This window comes from Palaemon carinicauda, chromosome 19, assembly GCF_036898095.1.
Source record: "Palaemon carinicauda isolate YSFRI2023 chromosome 19, ASM3689809v2, whole genome shotgun sequence".
NCBI classification, from domain to species: Eukaryota; Metazoa; Arthropoda; class Malacostraca; order Decapoda; family Palaemonidae; genus Palaemon; species Palaemon carinicauda.
This window is the reverse complement of record NC_090743.1, coordinates 45416145-45438395: the sequence shown is the minus strand read 5'-3', so window position 1 is coordinate 45438395 and position 22251 is coordinate 45416145. Positions and strand designations below refer to the sequence as shown.

Below are 22251 nucleotides of genomic sequence, written 5' to 3'. Positions count from 1 at the left end.
TCCAGATTTAAATGTAAAGTTTCTGGGAGAGAATCTTTTCAGCCTTGAAGCGATGACACTATAATCATTTGAGACTTTTGTTTTTAAAGTATTTGTGGGTGTGCTTCAAATCTAATGAGTAGGCCTAATATGGTTTTCTTTTGTTAATAGTTAATTCTTAAGCGTTTTGATGTTTTAGTTTTTTATCAAAACGATAACATGGCCCAGAATTACCTTTACGGTATTAAATGTGAGGATTAATACTGCTACAGATATGGAAGCCTTGTTTCTATGGAAGAAGGGGTATAATGTTGAACGGTGCAAAATTTTGCTTTGGCACTTTAGTTGGTATCCTCGTAATTATAAGTGAAAATAAATGCCTTTTTCATAATTATAACTTTTAAGTAAATCCATTTATTCTCATGCATTATATATTTAAGCATTTTTTTAATAGTTCAATTAAAGGAATATTTTTATTTTTTCATCGTATAAAATATTAACTCGTGGATTATTTATTTTTTCATCGTATAAAATATTAACTTGCGGTATCATCAGGTGGCCAAGGCTATGTCTCAGTATTCAGGATTCCTTTTAAAGTTATATTGATGGTTTATCCATAAAACTTCGCCTGTGTCAATGACTTGAATACAGTGTAAGAATTACTACCTCGCGGAACGTGCCTTGTTTAAATTCCTTGTTTAAATTTGCAGTCGCCACGTTCGGCACAAACAGCTGCCCATTGTTATTCTAATACCTATTTAATCTTCTATTCTAAATTTTTTCATGACTAAAACTTAGTTCAATTCGTAAATGATTTTTATTAGATGCATAATCTGCTTTATATAACTAAGTGTACAAGTCACGAAGCTCATTAAGTGTAGAACTTTTGTGGCCTGACCTTTTCCATTGCAATTTTTCCTTGTCCAGCTTTTAAAGATGTACAATTACTTGTGGTTGGTTGAATAGTTTGTCGAAGAATTACTCAAATATTACTCTTATTCAAAATTTCAAAAGTTAATAGGTTTTCTTACCTTCAGTCTGACTTGTAGAATCTTTTAGTTATACAGTTTTCCTGTTATTTTAAAGATTGACCCATTACCCGTTTCTTCTATAACATAATTTTTATTGAATTTTGGTCCTATTGACTTTATTTTGATGAATTTTTTTCCAAAAAAAAAAAATTAAATGAAAACAAATAATCTTAAAATTTAGCTCATTTTGAAGACCTATCTAATTTTACCTAGTTTTTAATGGCAATTTTTTAATCCTATAAGGTAAATAGACACTTTATTCAATGCAGTATTAAAATTTACATAATTGTCGGTTAGTTTTTTCTGAAAGGAAATTAGTTTAATAGGTAATTTTAGTTGGGCTAGTATGACTACTTCAATGCACTGAACAAAAATTGAACTTGTAAAGACTAATGCGTAAAGAAGTTTTAAGTTTTGAGGAACACTAGTTAAGGTTTTGAGTTTTCTTTGAGGAACTGTTCCATGTTTGTATAAATAATGCAGCTACAAAGTGAAGGTATCTTGGGTATAAATGTGAATGTATATTGGGTATAAGGAATGCAGCTGAGAAATTATTGAATCTCGGGTATAAAGAACGCAGATATAAAGTGAATGTATCTGGGTATGAAAAATACAGCAACAAAGTAAATGAATCTTGGGTAAATAAAATGCGGCTTTAAAGTAAATTAATATTGGGTATATAAAATGCAGCTAAAACTTAAATAAATCATGCATACATAAAATGCAGCGACTAAGTAAATGTATCTTCTATATATAAAATGCAGCTACGAAGTGAATGTATCTTGAGTATAAAGAATGCAGCTACAAAGTGAATGCATCTTAGTATAATGAATGCAGCTGCAAAGTGAATATATCTTGGTATAAAGAATGCATCTGCAACGTTAATATATCTTGGTATGATGAATGCCTCTGCAAAGTAAATAAATCTTGGTATAAAAAATGCAGCTACAAATTGAATATATATTGGTATAAAGCATGCAGCTACCAAATGTATCTTTGCTATAAAAAATACAGCTACAAAGTGAATATATGTTGGTATAAAGAATGCAGCTTCGAAGTGATTATATCTTGGTATAAAGAATGCAGCTACAAAGCGAATATATATTGGCATAAAAATGCAGCTACAATGTGAATATACCTTGGTATTGAGAATACAGCTACAAAATTAATGTATCTTGGCTATAAAAATGCAGCTACAAAATGAATGTATCTTGGCTATAAAAATGCAGCTACAAAATGAATGTATCTTGGCTATAAAAATGCAGCTACAAAATGAATGTATCTTGGCTATAAAAATGCAGCTACAAAATGAATGTATCTTGGCTATAAAAATGCAGCTACAAAATGAATGTATCTTGGCTATAAAAATGCAGCTACAAAATGAATGTATCTTGGCTATAAAAATGCAGCTACAAAATGAATGTATCTTGGCTATAAAAAATGCAGCTACAAAGTTAATTTATCTTGGTATAAAAAATGCCGCAACAAAGTGAATGCATCTTGGGTATTAAGAAAAGTTACCAAGTGAATTGAATGTATCTTGGCTATAAAAATGCAGCTACAAAATGAATGTATCTTGGCTATAAAAAATGCAGCTACAAAGTTAATTTATCTTGGTATAAAAAATGCCGCAACAAAGTGAATGCATCTTGGGTATTAAGAAAAGTTACCAAGTGAATATATCTTGGTATGATGAATGCAGCTACAAAATAAATAACTCTTGGTATAAGGAATGCAGCTACAAAGTGAATAATGCAGCTACAAAGTGAATATATCTTGGGTATGAAAAATGCAGTTGAAAATTGAATGTATCTTGGGTATGAAGAATGCAGCTACTACGTGAATATGTCTTGGGTATGAAGTATGCAGCTACGAAGTGAATGTATCTTTGGTATGAAGAAGGCAGCTGAAAAGTAAATTTATCTTGGGTATGAAGAATGCAGCTACAAAATCAATTTATCTTGTGTATAAAGAATGCAGCTACAACGTGAATGTATCTTGGTTACGGAGAATGCAGCTACAAAGTAAATGTATCTTTGGTATGAAGAATGCAGCTACGAAGTGAATGCATCTTGGGTATGAAGAATGCAACTGCGAAGTGAATGCATCTTGGGTATGAAGAATGCAGCTGCGAAGTGAATGCATCTTGGGTATGAAGAATGCAGCTACGAAGTGAATGCATCTTGGGTATGAAGAATGCAGCTACGAAGTGAATGCATCTTGGGTATGAAGAATGCAGCTACGAAGTGAATGCATCTTGGGTATGAAGAATGCAGCTACGAAGTGAATGCATCTTGGGTATGAAGAATGCAGCTACGAAGTGAATGCATCTTGGGTATGAAGAATGCAGCTGCGAAGTGAATGCATCTTGGGTATGAAGAATGCAGCTGCGAAGTGAATGCATCTTGGGTATGAAGAATGCAGCTACAAAGTGAATGCATCTTGGGTATGAAGAATGCAGCTACGAAGTGAATGCATCTTGGGTATGAAGAATGCAGCTGCGAAGTGAATGCATCTTGGGTATGAAGAATGCAGCTGCGAAGTGAATGCATCTTGGGTATGAAGAATGCAGCTACGAAGTGAATGCATCTTGGGTATGAAGAATGCAGCTACAAAGTGAATGCATCTTGGGTATGAAGAATGCAGCTGCGAAGTGAATGCATCTTGGGTATGAAGAATGCAGATACAAAGTGAATGCATCTTGGGTATGAAGAATGCAGCTACAAAGGGAATGCATCTTGGGTATGAAGAATGCAGCTACAAAGTGAATGCATCTTGGGTATGAAGAATGCAGCTGCGAAGTGAATGCATCTTGGGTATGAAGAATGCAGCTACGAAGTGAATGCATCTTGGGTATGAAGAATGCAGCTACAAAGTGAATGCATCTTGGGTATGAAGAATGCAGCTGCGAAGTGAATGCATCTTGGGTATGAAGAATGCAGCTACGAAGTGAATGCATCTTGGGTATGAAGAATGCAGCTGCGAAGTGAATGCATCTTGGGTATGAAGAATGCAGCTACGAAGTGAATGCATCTTGGGTATGAAGAATGCAGCTACAAAGTGAATGCATCTTGGGTATGAAGAATGCAGCTACGAAGTGAATGCATCTTGGGTATGAAGAATGCAGCTACAAAGTGAATGCGTCTTGGGTATAAAGAATGCGGCTTTGTAGTGGATGTATCTTTGGTATAAAGAATGCAGCTACAAGTGAATGTATGTTGGGTATAAAGAATTTAGCTATTAAAGTGGAATATATCTTCTGCCTAATGAATGTAGTTAGTGTGTGTATTTTAGTTATAAAGAATATATCTACAAAGTTAATATACCTTGCTTAAATAGAATGTAGCTACAAAGTGAATATATCTTGGGTATAAAGAATGCAACTCCTTTTCTTTTTTCAAACTATATCTTGGCATAAAGAACAGCTACAAATTGAATATATCTTGGTATATAAAGAATGTAGCTACAAAGTTATGTATGCGTGGGAAATTAATTTTCTTATGCACTATATTGAATTTTATTACGCATTTACTGTATTTTTAGTATTGCTTAAAATTCCTTTAAAAATATTTTGGCAAATAGAGTTGGCAAAGAGATTTGTGATGTTTTAAGGATATTATGAGTTAGAAAGTTAAAGTACCCTAAAATTACTAAAATCTGGTGCCCGTGCTGAAAATTTTAAGCTTTTCAAACTTAAAGGTGAAGTTTTAAGCCTAATCATACCCAAAATTACTTGTTACTAAATGGCAAGTGCAAAGGGTACGTATTCACGTGTATTACTTTTTTTTCTTTCTTTCTTTTTTTTAACACACACTACTAATTCTGACCAAATTTATTCCTACTTTGAATAAATTAAATCAGTTAAAGTAAATTATTATTACTAAAGCTACAACCCTAGTTGGAAAAGCAGGGGGCTATAAGCCTAGGGGGCCCAACAGGGAAAAGCAGTGAGGAAAGGAAAAATTAAGTATTTAAAGAACAGTAACATTAAAATTTTTTCTTATATAAACTATAAGAAACTTTTAACAAAACAAGAGGAATAGAAATAAAATAGAATTAGTGTCCTTGAGTGTACTCTCAAGCAAGAACTCTAACCCAAGACAGTGAAGTGCCAGATCTTTGCTCACAGAATCTTTAAAATTCTTTCAGAAGACTAAAAAACCAGCCAGATCTTTGTTCAGATATCTCAACTTTCAAAAAGCGGAAATTTTCAAATTACCGCAATGCTTGGGAAATGATATATATTATTTGTCCACACCATTACGCAGAAACTACTTTACCAATTTCAATGTAACTCCGTGGGCAGTGTAGAGAGTCGTTCGACATGTGGGGTATGACCCAAGGAGAAATAAATTAGATTTTAAAGAAAATTAGTCTAGGTAAAAGTATACACTTATTGAGTTGAGCTAAATAACTGTTGGCTTGTTTAAGGTAAATATTTTGTATAAATATTGTTGGGGCCATCTAAATTTTAAGATGAATAACAGAAGAATTTCGGTTGTCACCGATCTGGTCATACATGAAAGAGGCTTTGGTGTCTTAAGTTTTACTTTAAGGTATTAGCATAGATTTAAAAGCCATGCTAAACTAATGTGATTAGAACTGAAATCCGGCGAAGCTTGCATATCATTTGCTCTGGCACTCAAAATTTTAAATTCAGTTTCATAGCCGGACGAAATTGTACTAGTCTCTCTCTCTCTCTCTCTCTCTCTCTCTCTCTCTCTCTCTCTCTCTCTCTCTCTCTCTCTCTCTCTCTCTCTCTGTGGATGGACGGACAGAGGTGTTCAAGACTTCTAAAATCCTTGCACATAAGCGTAACACCAAATATCAACTGCTTCCACAAGTTTCAGCAAGTTATTTTTGTTTCTAACTTATTCTAATACTAACTGCAGACATAAAACTGATATTGCTTACTTATAAAAGGTTGCTTTTCTAGTCCTACACAGCCGGGAACCCTACTCTACAGGATCTAGTATCTTTAATGCACAGTTTCTCTAAATTTCTGCAATCAGTCTGTATCACTGTTTTAAGATAGCTGAAAAGAAATATTCCCTTCGATTTTTATTGAACGAAAAATAAAACTTGGATAGTTCTGAGAATCCTTAATTACTGGAACCTAAAACTTTCCCATTCCCACAGGCGCTGGTGATCCTTCGGTTTGGCGCTCGTTTGGACATTATAAAATGAGTTTGAGAAATATCTTGGACATTTATCTCCATAACCATTGGTAAGTCTTTAATTCTCATCCTCGCCAGCGTGGGCTACTGTAGTTTCATTCATTGCTCACTTTTGTCTAAACTTTTTACATAGTTCATCGAAGTTCAATTTAGCTATTAGAATTTCTTTATTTTGAAGACTTAAGTTCTTATCATACTTAGTTCATTTTTAGTTTACTATTAGATTTATTATTCGTACCATTTAGTTAAAATACTTCATTGAAGCTCTTTAGCTATTTGAATATTTTTTTATTCGTACGAAATTTATTTTGATGCTGTAAAGAATTTCTCTCGCTCTTCTTCCACTTGTATTTTACGCTCTCTCCTAATGCTGTAGCTACCCCTTAAATATTCTCTCCTATATTAAGTTTTCTATACCGAAACATCAGGAGAACTATTTTAAATCAACTAAACTGTTGACAATAGCCTACGCCATGCTAGTGACGTCACAGCGTAGATTCGCACAGCAAAAGCCTTACGCACCTCTGTATTATGGTTCTTTCCTCAAACTACGTGCGTCGAGATTATTAAACTGGTTTTGAATATAATTTTAGTACTGCTGACTTGAAAGCAACTTCTATTTCTCAATACCAATTAAGGTTTGTTAATTTTTAGATGTATGCCAATCGCACCATCCCATTACTGATTTCTATATTTTAACTCTCTATTCTTTAGCAAGCCAGAATAGGTAGGATTATTGTTTATGTAAACTCCCTTAGAGCAGCAAGATTTCCCAAGTATTTTGTGCAAAATCCTGCCTTATATGCACTCCTTACAACAATTTATTGCCCTTTCCTAAAGTCCCGAGATGGCACCTCCACTGGGTTACACTGCACACCACCACGCTCCCCTGTTTTGAAAGGTGAAGCTAGGTGAACGGAACCCGCACGACCCAAATCCCAATGGTCGTCCCATTCGTTCGGAAGCTATTGCCGTGATTGGCTGACCGACCTGGTCAGTGAATCTGTGCACCTCTGGTTCACCCCCCCCCCCCCCTTCCCAAAACAACTCTCACCAGGACCTGCGGCTTTAGATAGGGAAGGACACGAGCCTGGGAGTTCCTATTCGCCAAAAGTGAGGATTCCAGGGGTGGACCAGTCAAGGGCTTGGATTAATTTTTACCTAATTTAGGTTTAGCTGGCTATTACATATTTCAGGCTGTGTACGGTGGGATTGTGTACAGTTTTTACATATGTTTGCTATAGAGATTAGCAGTCTCTGGGTAACATGGACCACATGCCTGGCCCATTTTCAATTATTAATCCTTGCAGAAGACCACGAGTCTAATCAACCATATTTTTATTGCATTTCTTTCTCTTACATTTTGTTTGATGTTCAATGTCCATTTCTTTTAATGTAAATTTGTGCAATAAAGCAAGATTAGGTTAATTAAACCTTGTCGTATCTTTACTCCTTCATTTGATTGTTAATCTCGGGACAGTATACCAGATATCTTGAAAGGAGCAAGTAACATTTAAGTGCTAGCGAGTGACCTAGCATTGAATCTCTGCTTCGAAGGTAATGTTATGTATTATTGTAACAATGTACTATATTATTTCAAGTGTTTCAGGTATTGCACAACATTGCATCATGTTGCATGAATAAGACATGTTATGCTTTGATCATAAGAGTAATGATTTGTTTTGGTATTAGGATTCAAACATTTGTTGATTACCTCAGATAAGATAGGATTCTTTATGATTTGTACTGGAGTAGGATTTAAGTCTTTTCAGAGCGATGCTCTTTTGTTTAGCAATGTTTTGGTTTATGAGATTTGTGTAAGACGCTCCATATACACTTGCGAGTCAGCTGTCACAAAGTGAAGTTCATAATGTAGTCTTTTATACATTAAACGTCTTTTTATAATACCAACGTATTATTATCCATCAAGCACACATCGACGAAGATGGGATCAGCTGAGAAATAATTACTAACAATTTATCATCTCTGTTCCAGGTAATTATTATGGTTAATAGAACTTCCTACCTAAGCATCCATATATTATATTTTGGCGACGAAGATGGGATCAGCTGAGAAATAATTACTAACAATTTATCATCTCTGTTCCAGGTAATTATTATGGTTAAAAGAACTTCCTACCTAAGCATCCATATATTATATTTTGGCGACGTTTGAGGACGACGGACAAGCAGGGAGAAGCAAGCAGGGAGAAGCATTGGAGCCTATTCACAAAGACTGCCAGCACAAGAGAAGGTTTTGTACATCGGAAAACAAGAGTAAAATTGCTCAATGAAGATTTTACCAGCATCAGAATAGGAATTTCATCAAATACACAAAAAGGGTGAAATTTAAAGTTGGGTAGGTAGGAAGTATACTTGTGACTGCAGAAAAGTAGCTTAACCTACCACAGTTATTAAGGTAAGCAAACAAAATGCCTTTTAATATAGAACCACCTCAAGCTTTTAGCGTCACTGCTGAGCCTAATTCTGTTGCAACACGATGGCAACAGTGGTGTGAGGAATTTAAGATTTATTTAGAAGCATTAGGGAACATGAAGGATGCACAAAAGAAGGCATTATTACTTCATACAGCAGGTAGGGACGTTCGGGAAGTGTTTAAGACTTTGCAGCCTACAGATGACACAAGTGAAGCTGCAATTAAGGCTCTTACCACATATTTTGCTCCTCAAGTCAATAAATTTTTTGAAAGATACCAGTTTTCAGCGCAAGCTTATCAGAAAGAAAATGAAAGTTTAGATGCATTTGTGACTAGACTAAAGAATTTAGCCGTTTCATGTGAATTTCTAGAGTTAGAAAATGTTATCATAGATCAAGTAATTGCACATTGCACATCAGAAGAGCTAAGAAAGAAATTATTGCAAGATAAAGATTTAACATTAGAAAAGGTATTGATAACAGGCAGAGCTTTAGAAACATCAAATAGGCAAAGTCACATAATAGGTAGTTCTACAAGCAATAGAATGGAAAATTCTAAAATTAATACAGTAGGTTCTAAGTGGAAAACCAATGAGAATCAGAGAAGGAATATGTCAAGGCCTAGTCATAGAAAAGTGCCTAACACTAATGTTCATAAATATCAGAATCAGGCTTATATACAGAAACAACAGGAAAAACCCAAGTGTTTTAGGTGTGGTAAAACTGATCATCTTGCATACGAAGCAAAGAAATGCCCTGCTACTGGACAGACATGCCAGAATTGCAGAAAGCTAGGTCATTTTGCAACTGCTTGTAGATTCCCTAAACAGTACGCAAAGAAAATAAAAGCTACAGTTGATACTATGGGTCAAGAGAATAATGAGGAAAATGTTCATGATAATCAGGTTAGTTCAGAAACTGATTTTGCGTTTCACATAAATTCAGTCAACAAAGGTGCAAAGAAACATATCATGGTAGAAGTAATCATAAATGGTAAACCAATTTTGATGCAAGTTGACACAGCAGCCGATGTATCAATTATGTCTGAGAAAATGGCTAAAAGCATTCCTAATCTGTTATTAGAAGGTACAAATAGAGTTTTGAAAAGTTATAATGGTTTTGATATTCAGGTAATAGGTGCTTCGAACGTAGAAGTACAGTACAAAGAACAGAAATTAGAGAGAATGCCATTAACAGTAGTAAAAGGTAATGGACAAACTTTGCTAGGTTTAGATTGGCTACAGTATTTGAAGTTAGATTGGCCTAGTATTTTGAAGGTTGCAGGTAGACAAGATGAAAACAAAAATAAAAGGTCTATGGATGATATCCTATCAGTTTCAAGACGTATTTGAAGATAAAATAGGTACAGTAAAGAATGCCAAGGCAATTTTAGTTTTGAAACCTGACAGTTCTCCTAGATTTTTTGCTCCGAGACCAGTACCGTATGCATTGAAAAGTGCAGTTGAAACAGAAATCAGGAGATTGGAAAGTGAAGGTTCTTGGGAAAAGGTCACATATTCAGATTGGGCTACACCATTAGTTCCTATTGTGAAGGAAAGTGGACAGGTTAGGTTATGTGGAGATTACAAAGTAACGTTAAATCCACGACTGCAAGTAGCTCAACATCCCTTACCAAATCCGAAAGACATGTTTGCAACTATGTCAGGATGCAGTGTTTTTTCTAAATTAGATTTAAGACAAGCATTTCAACAGCTTCCCATGGATGAAACTTCACAAGAATTATGTACAGTAAATACATCCTTAGGTTTGTTTAGGCCAAAGAGATTACCTTATGGAGTTGCAAGTAGTCCAGCTATATGGCAACAAACTATGGATAAGATTTTTTCAGGAATGCAAGGAGTATTCATTTTTATAGATATTTTAATTGCGGGTAAAGACACAAGAGAACATAGAGAAAGATTGCGAACAGTTCTGAAGAAGTTGAAGGAACATAATATTAGAGTAAATAAGAACAAATGTATTTTAGAAGTTGATTCAGTGGAATACTTAGGTTTTGTAATAAATGGCAAGGGTATTCACAAAACTAAAGAGAAGATTAAAGCTGTACAATCAACAAAAGTGCCAGAAAATGTTAAGGAATTACAATCATTTCTAGGTTTAGTAACATTTTATGGGAATTTAATTCAGAATTTGTCTACAATTGCACATCCATTGTATAATCTGTTGAATAAGGGTGTAGAATGGAAGTGGACAAAAGAGTGTCAGGAATCTTTTGAAAGAATCAAGCAGGAAATAACATCACCTACATTCTTAGTACATTATCGAATGGATTTACCAGTTAAATTAGTATGTGATGCATCAAACATAGGTTTAGGTGCAGTATTATCTCATGTAATGCCAGATGGAACAGAAAAACCAATTGCATTCACTTCTAGAGTATTGAACAAGGCAGAAAGGAATTACTCTCAAATAGAAAAGGAAGGTTTAGCATTAGTTTATGGAGTTAAAAAATTCCATATGTATCTTTATGGTAGGAAAAAGTTCACACTTGTTACAGATCATAAACCTTTATTAGCAATATTGGGTCCAAAAGCAAGTTTACCTACGTTGGTAGCTGCAAGACTACAACGTTGGGCAGTTACGTTAGCAGCGTACCACTATGATATAGAATGCCGTCCAACATCAAATATGGGTAATGCAGATGCTTTATCCAGATTACCCGTAGACAAAGCTCCAGAAGAGTATGATGACAGTGTTTTATTAATTTCAGTATGTAGTGTACCAATAACTGCAAAAGATGTAGCACACAGTACCAAGCAAGACCCAGTACTTAGTAAGGTTTTGGAGAGTTTAATGACAGGTAGGGACTTATGTGGAAAGGAGGAAAATTGTAAACCGTATAAGGATATATGGTATGAACTGAGTGTGACACAAGGAATAGTGATGAGAGGTTCCAGGGTAGTTATTCCTAATTCACTGAGAAATAAGGTTTTGTCTGAAATACATGCTGATCACCAAGGTATTGTAAGATCAAAGTCAATTGCGAGAACTTTTGTATGGTGGCCAGGTGTAGATAAAGATGTGGAATGTTATATAAGGAATTGTATGAATTGTGTTATGCAACAAAACAATCCTCAATTTGCTAGAATGCACCCGTGGGAGTTACCCAGGTATCCATGGCAAAGAGTGCATATAGATTTTGCAGGTCCTTTTTTGAATTATTTGTTTTTGATAGTAGTAGATGCTTACAGTAAGTGGCCAGAAATTATCCCAATGAAGACAACAACGTCTTACGCCACAATAAAAGAGTTAATGCAAATTTTTTCAACGCATGGTATTCCGGAAAGAATTGTTACAGATAATGGTCCACAATTTACCTCACAAGAGTTTAAAGAATTTTGTAATGTCAATGGTATAAAGCATACATTTTCAGCTACATATCATCCATGCACTAATGGAGAGGCTGAAAGATTTGTTCAAACGTTTAAACACAATATGAAGTGTAGAGAAGCTAATTCAGGTAATATATTTTTGCATGTGTCAAAATTTTTATTGTCTTATAGAACAACGCCGCACAGCACAACAGGCGTGGCACCCTCAAATTTGTTAATGGGAAGGAGGATAAGGTGTAAGTTATATTTGTTGTATCCAAGTTTGCAAAGTGATTTAGAAGATAAAGGGTATAAACAAGTAGCAAAGCTTCCTAATGTAAGACATTTTTTACCGTCTGATGTCATGGTAAGATCGTACAACACTCCAGAGAAGTGGGTACCAGGAGAGATTGTAAGAGAGATAGGAAATTTACATTATGATGTTCGTGTTGGTGATAATGTTGTAAAACGTCATGTTGATCAATTACAGCCGTTAAACAGAAAGACAGTAGAGCATGTGAATGTTAGAGATGAGAAACTTAAAGAAGTAGTTAGATCAAATGAGTCAAGTATTAACCAAGATGGTCCAACATCCGATGTAGATTCAGAACCAATTCATGTACCAGTACAAGATGAGGTTAAAGTGCTTCCTAATAGGATTAACAGAGGAAAGCCCCCTGAGAGATTAGATTTATGAGTATTTTTACAATGTCAAGTTAAGGGGGAGGAGACTGTTATGTATTATTGTAACAATGTACTATATTATTTCAAGTGTTTCAGGTATTGCACAACATTGCATCATGTTGCATGAATAAGACATGTTATGCTTTGATCATAAGAGTAATGATTTGTTTTGGTATTAGGATTCAAACATTGGTTGATTACCTCAGATAAGATAGGATTCTTTATGATTTGTACTGGAGTAGGATTTAAGTCTTTTCAGAGCGATGCTCTTTTGTTTAGCAATGTTTTGGTTTATGAGATTTGTGTAAGACGCTCCATATACACTTGCGAGTCAGCTGTCACAAAGTGAAGTTCATAATGTAGTCTTTTATACATTAAACGTCTTTTTATAATACCAACGTATTATTATCCATCAAGCACACATCGACGAAGATGGGATCAGCTGAGAAATAATTACTAACAATTTATCATCTCTGTTCCAGGTAATTATTATGGTTAATAGAACTTCCTACCTAAGCATCCATATATTATAGGTAAAGATCCATCTTTTACTTTACATCACAGCTCCTATTTTTTGCCATTATCTCCATAATTACTTAACGTAAGATTCCTGTTCAGCCTCTCACTGGGGTCCCTGGGACGGAGCTGAACCAGAGCCTAAGAGTCTAGATGACCTTAGGCCTGCCAAAGCTAGAGTACGCCATCGAATTACTTTTATTTCATGTGTGGAGTTTCTAGGCCTCTGGACAGAGTACAATTCCCCTTTAGTAGTTAAGAGTGATGGTTACTGAACTAAGTCAGTAAAGTTATTAACAGGGTATTTGTGCTCTGAGCAATAGTGCTCCTTATCCAGCCTTGTTGATCTTTTAGGAACTGACGTAGGGAGACTTTCCTGGAGCAAAAATCTCCCACTCAACACTTCAAAAATCTCCCCTGATGCATAGTTTCTAATTATATAACTGATGAATTTTTATCACATTTTAGTTTCTAAAGTTAGTGTTGGCACTGTAGTCATTCTTGGCACAAATACTGAAACTTGAAATTTCTTTCAGATGATTTCTGGTGTGTGGAGTAGCTACAAACCCCGGATCATTGTATAATGCTGGACAAAAAAAAATTTCTTAATACAATGAGCCTTCTAGTCTGAACCTTTTAGGTTTTTACGACTAACATCCCAACATAGCAGCTTAAAGTCTACCTCGGTAAACAGTTAGGAAGAGACCTACTGGACCTGCGAAGCCCTGTTTTATTGTGAAAGGGATAGAGGAGGGGAGAAATGATTTGCAGAAGAAAACTCGAAGAAATGAAAGAAAATGAAAATAACAAGTGGATGGAAGAGACTAGGAAATAGATGAAAGATATGGAAATGAACGATAGAACCTTTAGGAGAATGAGAAGAGAAGAGCTCAAGGCCAAGATAAGAGAAGTAGATGGTAAAAAGTGGAGGGATGAGATAGAGAAAATAGTTTCGAAATATACAAACAAGAAAAAGGTCAAATAGGAGAAGAAATGTTTTATAACAAACCTAATTCTATTATGATGTATAGAGCTAGGGCCAACTGTTTAAAATTAAATGATAGGAAAAGACATGAAGTAGGAGGTAGGGTAGAATGCAATCTATGTGGGGCAGTTACTGAAGACCTCGCCCATTTCATTCTTGACTGTCTAGACCTCAGCGACGAGAGAAGAAAAATAGTGGAATTACAACAGCCGTATGAAGAAGAAAAGTGGAAGATGATAGGAAACGTACTTTTTAAGAAAGAAGTTATAGAGAAAAGAAACGAATATATCAAATAAAATAATTAGAATAAAGAAGAAAACCAAGGAGGTGCCGATGGAAAGGCGAATCCCTCCGCCCAACAACTGAACTGCTATGCTAAGCTGGGTCTTGATGCTTGTGGCTATAAAGGTTGAGAGAGTAAATTTTGTTCTTCACCTCAATAGTAAACAGCCTAAACAAACTGTCCTAGTATTGCTATAGCTGCTGCCATACGAATGCAAGGAAAACTAATTACCTCTGTACTGGACATAAAGTTAAATAGTACAAATTTGTTTCAAGGTGCCTAACTTTAACGATCACAGTTTTGAATTATATTGTTGCGGTACTAATAAATTTGTTGCAATATGTCAACTAAAGAAAGACCATAATTGCGTATCATATGTCTTATAGTACTATTAAACTATTTGTAAGGTGCCCAAATTTTAAGACTAGAGTTTTGTAACCTATTTGTTTTAGAGCTGGTTTTGATTGAATTGATTTAAATCTAAATTTTCTCCAGATACTTTAAATTATATAAAGTTTTAGTACTTCCGCACTACGCCTATTTTGGCTTAGTTTTAATGATTCAAATTGTTTGTATAATTGGTGTATCTTTTAATACAATTTTAAGCATTTTGAGTACTTTTATGATTCAAATTTCTGAATATAAATATCTCCATAGCTAATGTAAGAATTGATTATCACAAATTTTAGTTATACACAGTAAAATTTGGTCTTAATGGTATAAAGAACACCTAAGTCCTCATTCTTTTTTTATGAAGCTTGATAATTTCAACCTTTTAAATAAACCTCTAATAGTTAAAAATTTTTGCTTTGGGTTTAGTTTTGAGTTAAGTAAAATTTAGTCTTAATGATATATAATACATTTTCTCATTAAGACCTTGTATTTTGTTTGTAAGGTATGAATATAAAAAGTACTTTGTTTTGCTTTGGGTATTGTCATAAATGTTTGTAAAACTTTATCCAAATAGTTCAATGTGTTTTGGCTGTTTATTTTATTATTACTGAATTGTGACATCTTGAATTTTTTTAAGCACAATTATATTTATTATTTTGCAAGCTTTAGTGTTACAAAATATAGCTTCAATCTTTTTACGATGAATTTTAGCTTATTTTTTTCAGCTTTATAAAAAATCGCTGGTGCTTTGGTCTAATTTGTGCACTCTTACAACTCTTCTCGAAAGATTGTTGGCTCCCTGTAAAATCTGGGCTTAAACTGGTGGGTAGCCATGACCAGACTTTGATAACTTGGAAATTTTTTCAGTGTCTTGATAGTATGTATTTACATATTGCTAGAGCAATTATCTTTAAATTGAGTAGGATGTGAGCATTTGCAAAAGTAAATTTGAAAGTTTGTTTATGTTAAAGTATTTAGAGGTGCTAGTGTGTAACTGTATAAAGAAGCTACTGATATAGAGTTCAGTCTTATAATTCGGAGACAGGATTGGCAAAGCGCATAGGTCTTAGGTGATGGCAATAAATACCTTGCGAGAAAAAAAGAAAAATCTTCCTATTGAAGGAAGGGAATTTTGGTTAATTTGAATATAGGAAGCTCTTACCCTAAGATACAAAATGAGTCATCAGTAAAAAATTTTAAACATATGCTAAATCTTACGAAACCTTTAAATTCTAAATAGTTTCTTTGCTGGAAGATCAGACCGAAGAAATCTTTGGAAGGTATGAAAATAGTTATGAAAGCTAAGATACTTGGATACATTGTTAGTCTTAAAAATTTGTTTAAGAATCAAAGGTATAGTTTTGATATACAGCTTGAATTAAAAGGATTTTGGAAGAAAAGGTTATTGAGCTAAACACTACGGTTATCTATAATTATTTAAGGGATGCCCCCTACAATAGGAAGAAGTTACAAAGTATTGGTTCCTAGAGACTAAAAATGTAATATAAAACTACAAGTAGTATTGTTTCTACAAAGTATTCTTGTATCTATGGAGCATATTTTGCAATAAACATTGAAGCACCTATTAGTGTCCCCGCGTTAAGGAAACACTAAAGGTATGTCCTTAAATAAAAAGTGGAATTTGTAAGTATAGGCTATAGATTTCTCATAGCCGGAGATCCCAGCCAGACCTTTAGAAGTATTTACTTCACGCCTTGCTAACTTCTGGTGCATCCACATGACGAGGCAATGTCTAATTTGTAGTTATCAGATCATCATGGAGAGCAGTAATGAGCTTTAATTCAGAAGTGAGAACACCAAAGGCAAAGAACCTCTTGGCAGTATTCGTAGGGGTAGGTGCACGATTTCATGAGTAACCTGCGTATTGTATGACAAAGGGCTATAATTTTTGTTAAGCCAAATTTAGATTTTTAAGCCCCCCTAACACGAGGAGCAATTGCAATTCAGCCACACTTGCTTGCCCATGATTCTATTTGAAAGTGTTACCAGATCAAACCAATACCTACAGGAAAATAATTTTATCAAACTGTCCAAGGCAGGCAGTAGGCACGGCAGGCGAACTTATGACTTTGGCCAGGCACAAAGGCAGCCACTATTGACATATAACTTCCTCCCTAGCCAGGCGCCCATTTAGGGCCTCAACAACTGGCACTGCCACTTCAATGGTTTATCCGTGGCTTCCTAGTCTTTGATGTCATCTACACATGATCGCCACCCATACCACAAAATTGGCAAGTGTGCCCCCACTGCGTTTACCCTTTATGTGGAAGGTGCTTTAGTTTATAAATGGCCATACCATTTCTAACAAAAAATATTGCTGTATTCTTAGTCAACCATTACCAAGGTCTGATTAGTAGCCATCTTGAGGAGTTTGTAACTTACATTGATATCCCTTGCAGTTAAGTGTAGCAATGGTGCCAGTTTATCTTCTCTGACAATATCATCTTGGTAGACTGGAACAGGTAACAGACATTTACAGTTCAAAGGTTTGACTGATTATTGGACTCTTATAGATTAGTTTTCAATCAAATTGGCCTGTCCCTCTGCATTAAACTACTACAGAGCTGATGGCATTCTATTGACAGATTTATTATCTGGTTTGCTCTAATGATCGTCATTCTTGTAAACCTTCATAGTCTGGAAACTAGGATTGCTTGCCGGGCACTATCTTGTCTTGTGAACGCATTCTAAAGATTGTATATTCGGGTAAGAGTACTATAAATGGTGTTCGTGTAAACCTTTCCTGAACTAAAGCTTAATGTGCTAGCTTCCTGGCTAGTACAGTGGTAACAAGTTCGTCTAGCATTCGCATGGAAGCAGTTTGATTGCAGCAGGGGACCATGAGTTTAAGCTGTTTAATGGGAAGGCCACTGCTGTAGTTTGGCACCACTCTGAGGCGTTGGGCTTGCCCAGCTGATGTTCTGGTGAGCATCTATTCTGATGAAATAAACTGAAACCAGACCCTTTTAAATAGACTACGACATTAAGTATAGAAATAGTAGGAGACAGATTCTAGTTTTCATGGTAATCTGAAGAACGAGAGTAAGCTTTAATGGAGTTTTCAACTGCAAATATTTAAACAGGCTGCGATGCTGGTGAAGTAATCTTAATTTTAGTAAACTAGATATTTATGAAGTAACGGAAAATCAAAGAGGAGGAGCATTCTTCAACCAAAGATAATTTCTCGATAATGGAATGCTAATCTTTGTTATAAATCAGTATCTATCTTGAGCACTGACATCAAGTGCTGTATAGAACGACGGAAAGCTGTGTGCTTAATGAGAGATGTGAGATATTAGACTGTCTTCATTAGTCGTATTGGGCATATTAATCGGAATCCATGTATAATATAGATTCTTGAAAAAAAAACTCGCTAGAATTAAATGACCATCTATAGTTTATAGATTTGTACAGAGAACACACATGAACATTATGACAATAGACGTTTTACAACTTCTAATAAATTAGAAATAATTTTAACCATACTCTATTAATTAGGTATCAAATACATACTAAAATTAAAAGTTAACTTAAAGGGCAGTCCACATTACATAAGCGCCTAAAACTTTATTTATTTATTTATTTTTTAGTAACTGAACAAGGTTATGATCAAGGCCTTTGGAAAAACTTTTTTTTTTTCTTTATAAATTCTTAAATCACTACTATATATATTTATCATACTATTATAAGCTTTAAAACATCCATTAGTACATGTTCATGTGTGCCAAGACTTATATGAATAAAATGTTCAAAGAATTCAGATTATTAATTCCTACCATTAGCTGACGATCATAAATGGTAATAAGGACTGAATTATTGTCGACTCTAATAATGTTAAGAATTCAAGTCATAGATACAATAAAAATACAATTCATAAATGGTTATCATTTCTGACATGAAAAGAACCTTCGCAAGACTCGCCTGTCAAGAGTCATTCCTTTGTTAATACGAAGGCAGGTAGAGCTAAGAAATATTACTCTCCTAAAGGAGTTGTTGCTAACAGTACGCCTCTGTTTGAATACAGTAGGTATTTGCTAACTTCCATAGCTTTACCTTTGCTCTAAATGGCCTCCCAGCCGCGGCACTATGCCATATGACCCAAATTAAAAAATCCAATTATTTGGAATTGTTTACTGTCGATGTTTATGTCGATATATTACTTTTATTGCGATTTTAATCTAATTCAAATCTTATATAGAATCTATATAAATATATATATATATATATATATATATATATATATATATATATATATATATATATATATATATATAATATTTTTAATATAATCAACTAAAATTATTTACTAAAATAACCATAAAATAAATTTGTCTTGAGGCAATCATAGAGTTGCCATGTAATATATTGAAGTCCACCATTAGCAAAGCATAATTTTCTTTTAATAATATATTTTTCGTTTTCTTTTCTTTATAAAGCATAAACTAATGTAAAATAACTTTAGCAGTTGCGTGCATAAAGTAACTCTTAGTAACGTAAAAACTGTTAGTTGCACACTTTATTTGCACTTATACGAATGTATTCTTAAACTTTGAGTCAAAACAACCAATTAGAAAGCATTTTACGAAGCTGGTATCAGAATGCACCAATGGAAAGAGGTGATAGAATTGCTAGGTGTCGTGGAGGTCTCTGATTGGTCGAAGGACTTCTTTGCTTGAGCTACTGTAAAATCATTGAAGCCATAGACGCCATTTAGAGAAGACGTGTCTTATATCTAGAGCCTCTATAAAGAAGAAACATTCAAGGTAATTACTGGCTATTATAAAGTTTGGTGTTCATACATTCTCATGGATATGTTTATGATTTAAAAGTCAAGTTCGAATAATCAGTAGGTGACTTTAAAACATTCGACTGTGTATTTTCGAAAAGTTTTCGTGTCCAAGATATATGAAAGGTCGTCATTTAAGATTGTCTTTGCGTGTTTTCATTCGTTATCCTTTACGAAAACATTTTTCAGTGTGCTTTAAGTTCTAAGTCCACATAAATCTTTAATGACCGTTGTTACTATAATCATGTATAGGCCTATCTCAAATGTTTACAGTTTTTTTCATTAGGTACATAGCCTTTAATCACCAGTTTTGCAATATATATATATATATATATATATATATATATATATATATATATATATATATATATATATATATATATATGGAAAATCTTTGAGACTGTAAAATTAGAACGTTATGTCTTCATGGAAATGTAGGCTCTCTAGAATTTAATCCAAATTTATACAATTTTTTATCTTTTGTCATATAATGTTTCGAATGAGTTTTTTTTTTTTTTTTATGGATCGTAGTAAATTGGAAGTGTGTAAATTGTGAAGGCCTATATTTTGGCACTACAAAAGTGGAATTACAGATCGTAGGTGATATTTAAATAAAATCTATTCGTGCTGATGTTATGAATAGGCATTCACAGATTATTATTGATTTCGATATGATCATCATCATCATCATCATCATATTCTCCTATGCCTATTGACGCAAAGGGCCTCGGTTATATTTTGCCGGTGTAATAGTCTGTTTTTCCCCCCGTCCGAAATTCCCCCCGTCCGAAATTCCCCCCGGGGGAGATATGGCCCAGGATATATATCCCCCCGTGGTAACTTTGTCCCAGGATAATATTCCCCCCTCGGGGCCAAGATTCCCCCTTTACTTGGTGGAGATAATCATTATTTCGGACGGGGGAAAAAACAGTGATTAATTTCTTTAATTTAAATGTTTTTAGAGTACGCAGTTCAACACAACCTCTTGCCAGTAGAAGTTTGTGACCTGTGAAAGGGGTCCGGAGGCTTGCCCCCGGCTAGGGGTTGTGACCTGGGAAGGGGGTCTGGGCTAGGAACTTCTAGGTTAAGTTAGGTGGGTTTGTTGGGTTCTTTACCCTTCTGTACCTTTTTATATTTTGTTTAAAGGGCATATGGAAAAATATTTTAAAATACACGTTAATATTATCGTAGCATTGCTAACATTAGCAATGGCATCGTAACGTTGCGTAACATTGTGTGTGTATACATATATATATATATATATATATATATATATATATATATATATATATATATATATTTATATATATACAGTATATATATTTTATATATATATATACAGTATATATATATATATATATATATATATATATATATATATATATATATTTATATATATATATATATATATATATATATATATATATATATATATATATATATATATTTATATATATATATATATATATATATATATATATATATATATATATATATATATATATATATATGTATATATATATGTATATATATATGTATATATATATATATGTATATATATATATATATGTATATATATATATGTATATATATATATGTATATATATATATATATATATATATATATATATATATATATATATATATATACATGTATATATATATATATATGTGTGTGTGTGTATATATATACATATATATATCCTAATATTTTGTCGAACTTACTGTTCATTATTTAATTCATCAAAATAGTTTCGCTGTAAGGGAGGGTGGGGGAAAAATGGCCTGGGGGGGGGGAATCTTAGGGCTGAATTTCCCCCGGGGGAGTAACAGCCCTGGCTGCCTTTCCGGGGGGGGGGGGGGGGAAATTGATCCTAGTCTAATTTTCCCGGGGGGGGGGGGGAATTGATCCGGTCGTCTCTATCTTGAGCTTTTAAATCGGTACTTCTCCATTCATCATCAACGACTATACGCTTCACAGTCCTCAGCCATGTAGGCCTGAGCCTTCCAACTATTCTAGTAGCTTTTAGAATCCAGTTGAATGTTAGGTGAACTAATCTCCCTTGGGGAGTGCGATATGAACAAATGAAATCATCTCTAACTTGCCAATTGCATCGCAAGAATGCACATACATTATCATACCTTTGGATACAAGTAGACAAAATCTCAAAAAATTTGATGTTTTGGTTAACTTTTCATGGTTATGCTCAACGTAGTAGCCTTTAGACATTTGGCTTCTACATTTTCATCAAAGAACTATAGGTTTTCATATTTTCACTTTGTCTACGGCATGTTTTGACAACTAGTACTACCAGCCACGCCTACCAATCCATACCTAAACAAAAAATTTTTGAAAAATAGCTGAAATGGATATTTTTTGATATTTTAAGTTTTCGATCTTAATGTAATTGAACCTCTTAATCATACGGGGTCTCTCATCAAACTGCTTGATTAAAGTGTGGTTTTATTTCGGTGACCACGCACTATAACTTTATTTTAAGGGATGCTTTCCTAGTCCTATACGTAGGAGAACCTTACTGCAGGACCTAAAAGATTACCTTGTGGTAGGTGTTTTGAATATTACATTGCATAATCAGTTTGTCAAATCAACATTGTCGAAGCTCTTATA

General features: G+C 34.2%; 1 long non-coding RNA gene across 2 annotated transcripts in view; it reads left to right on the top strand.

Annotated features, from left to right (window-relative positions):
* The window catches only part of LOC137658238 (uncharacterized), a 106270-nt gene that overhangs the window by 1660 nt on the left and 82359 nt on the right, over positions 1-22251 (top strand). The window contains exon 2 of one of the 2 annotated variants that reach the window (XR_011047292.1): positions 6150-6237. This is a non-coding gene — a long non-coding RNA (uncharacterized lncRNA). Of the gene's footprint in view, positions 1-6149; positions 6238-19460; positions 19600-22251 lie in introns of those variants that run through there. The other variant, XR_011047290.1, reaches the window with a different exon arrangement.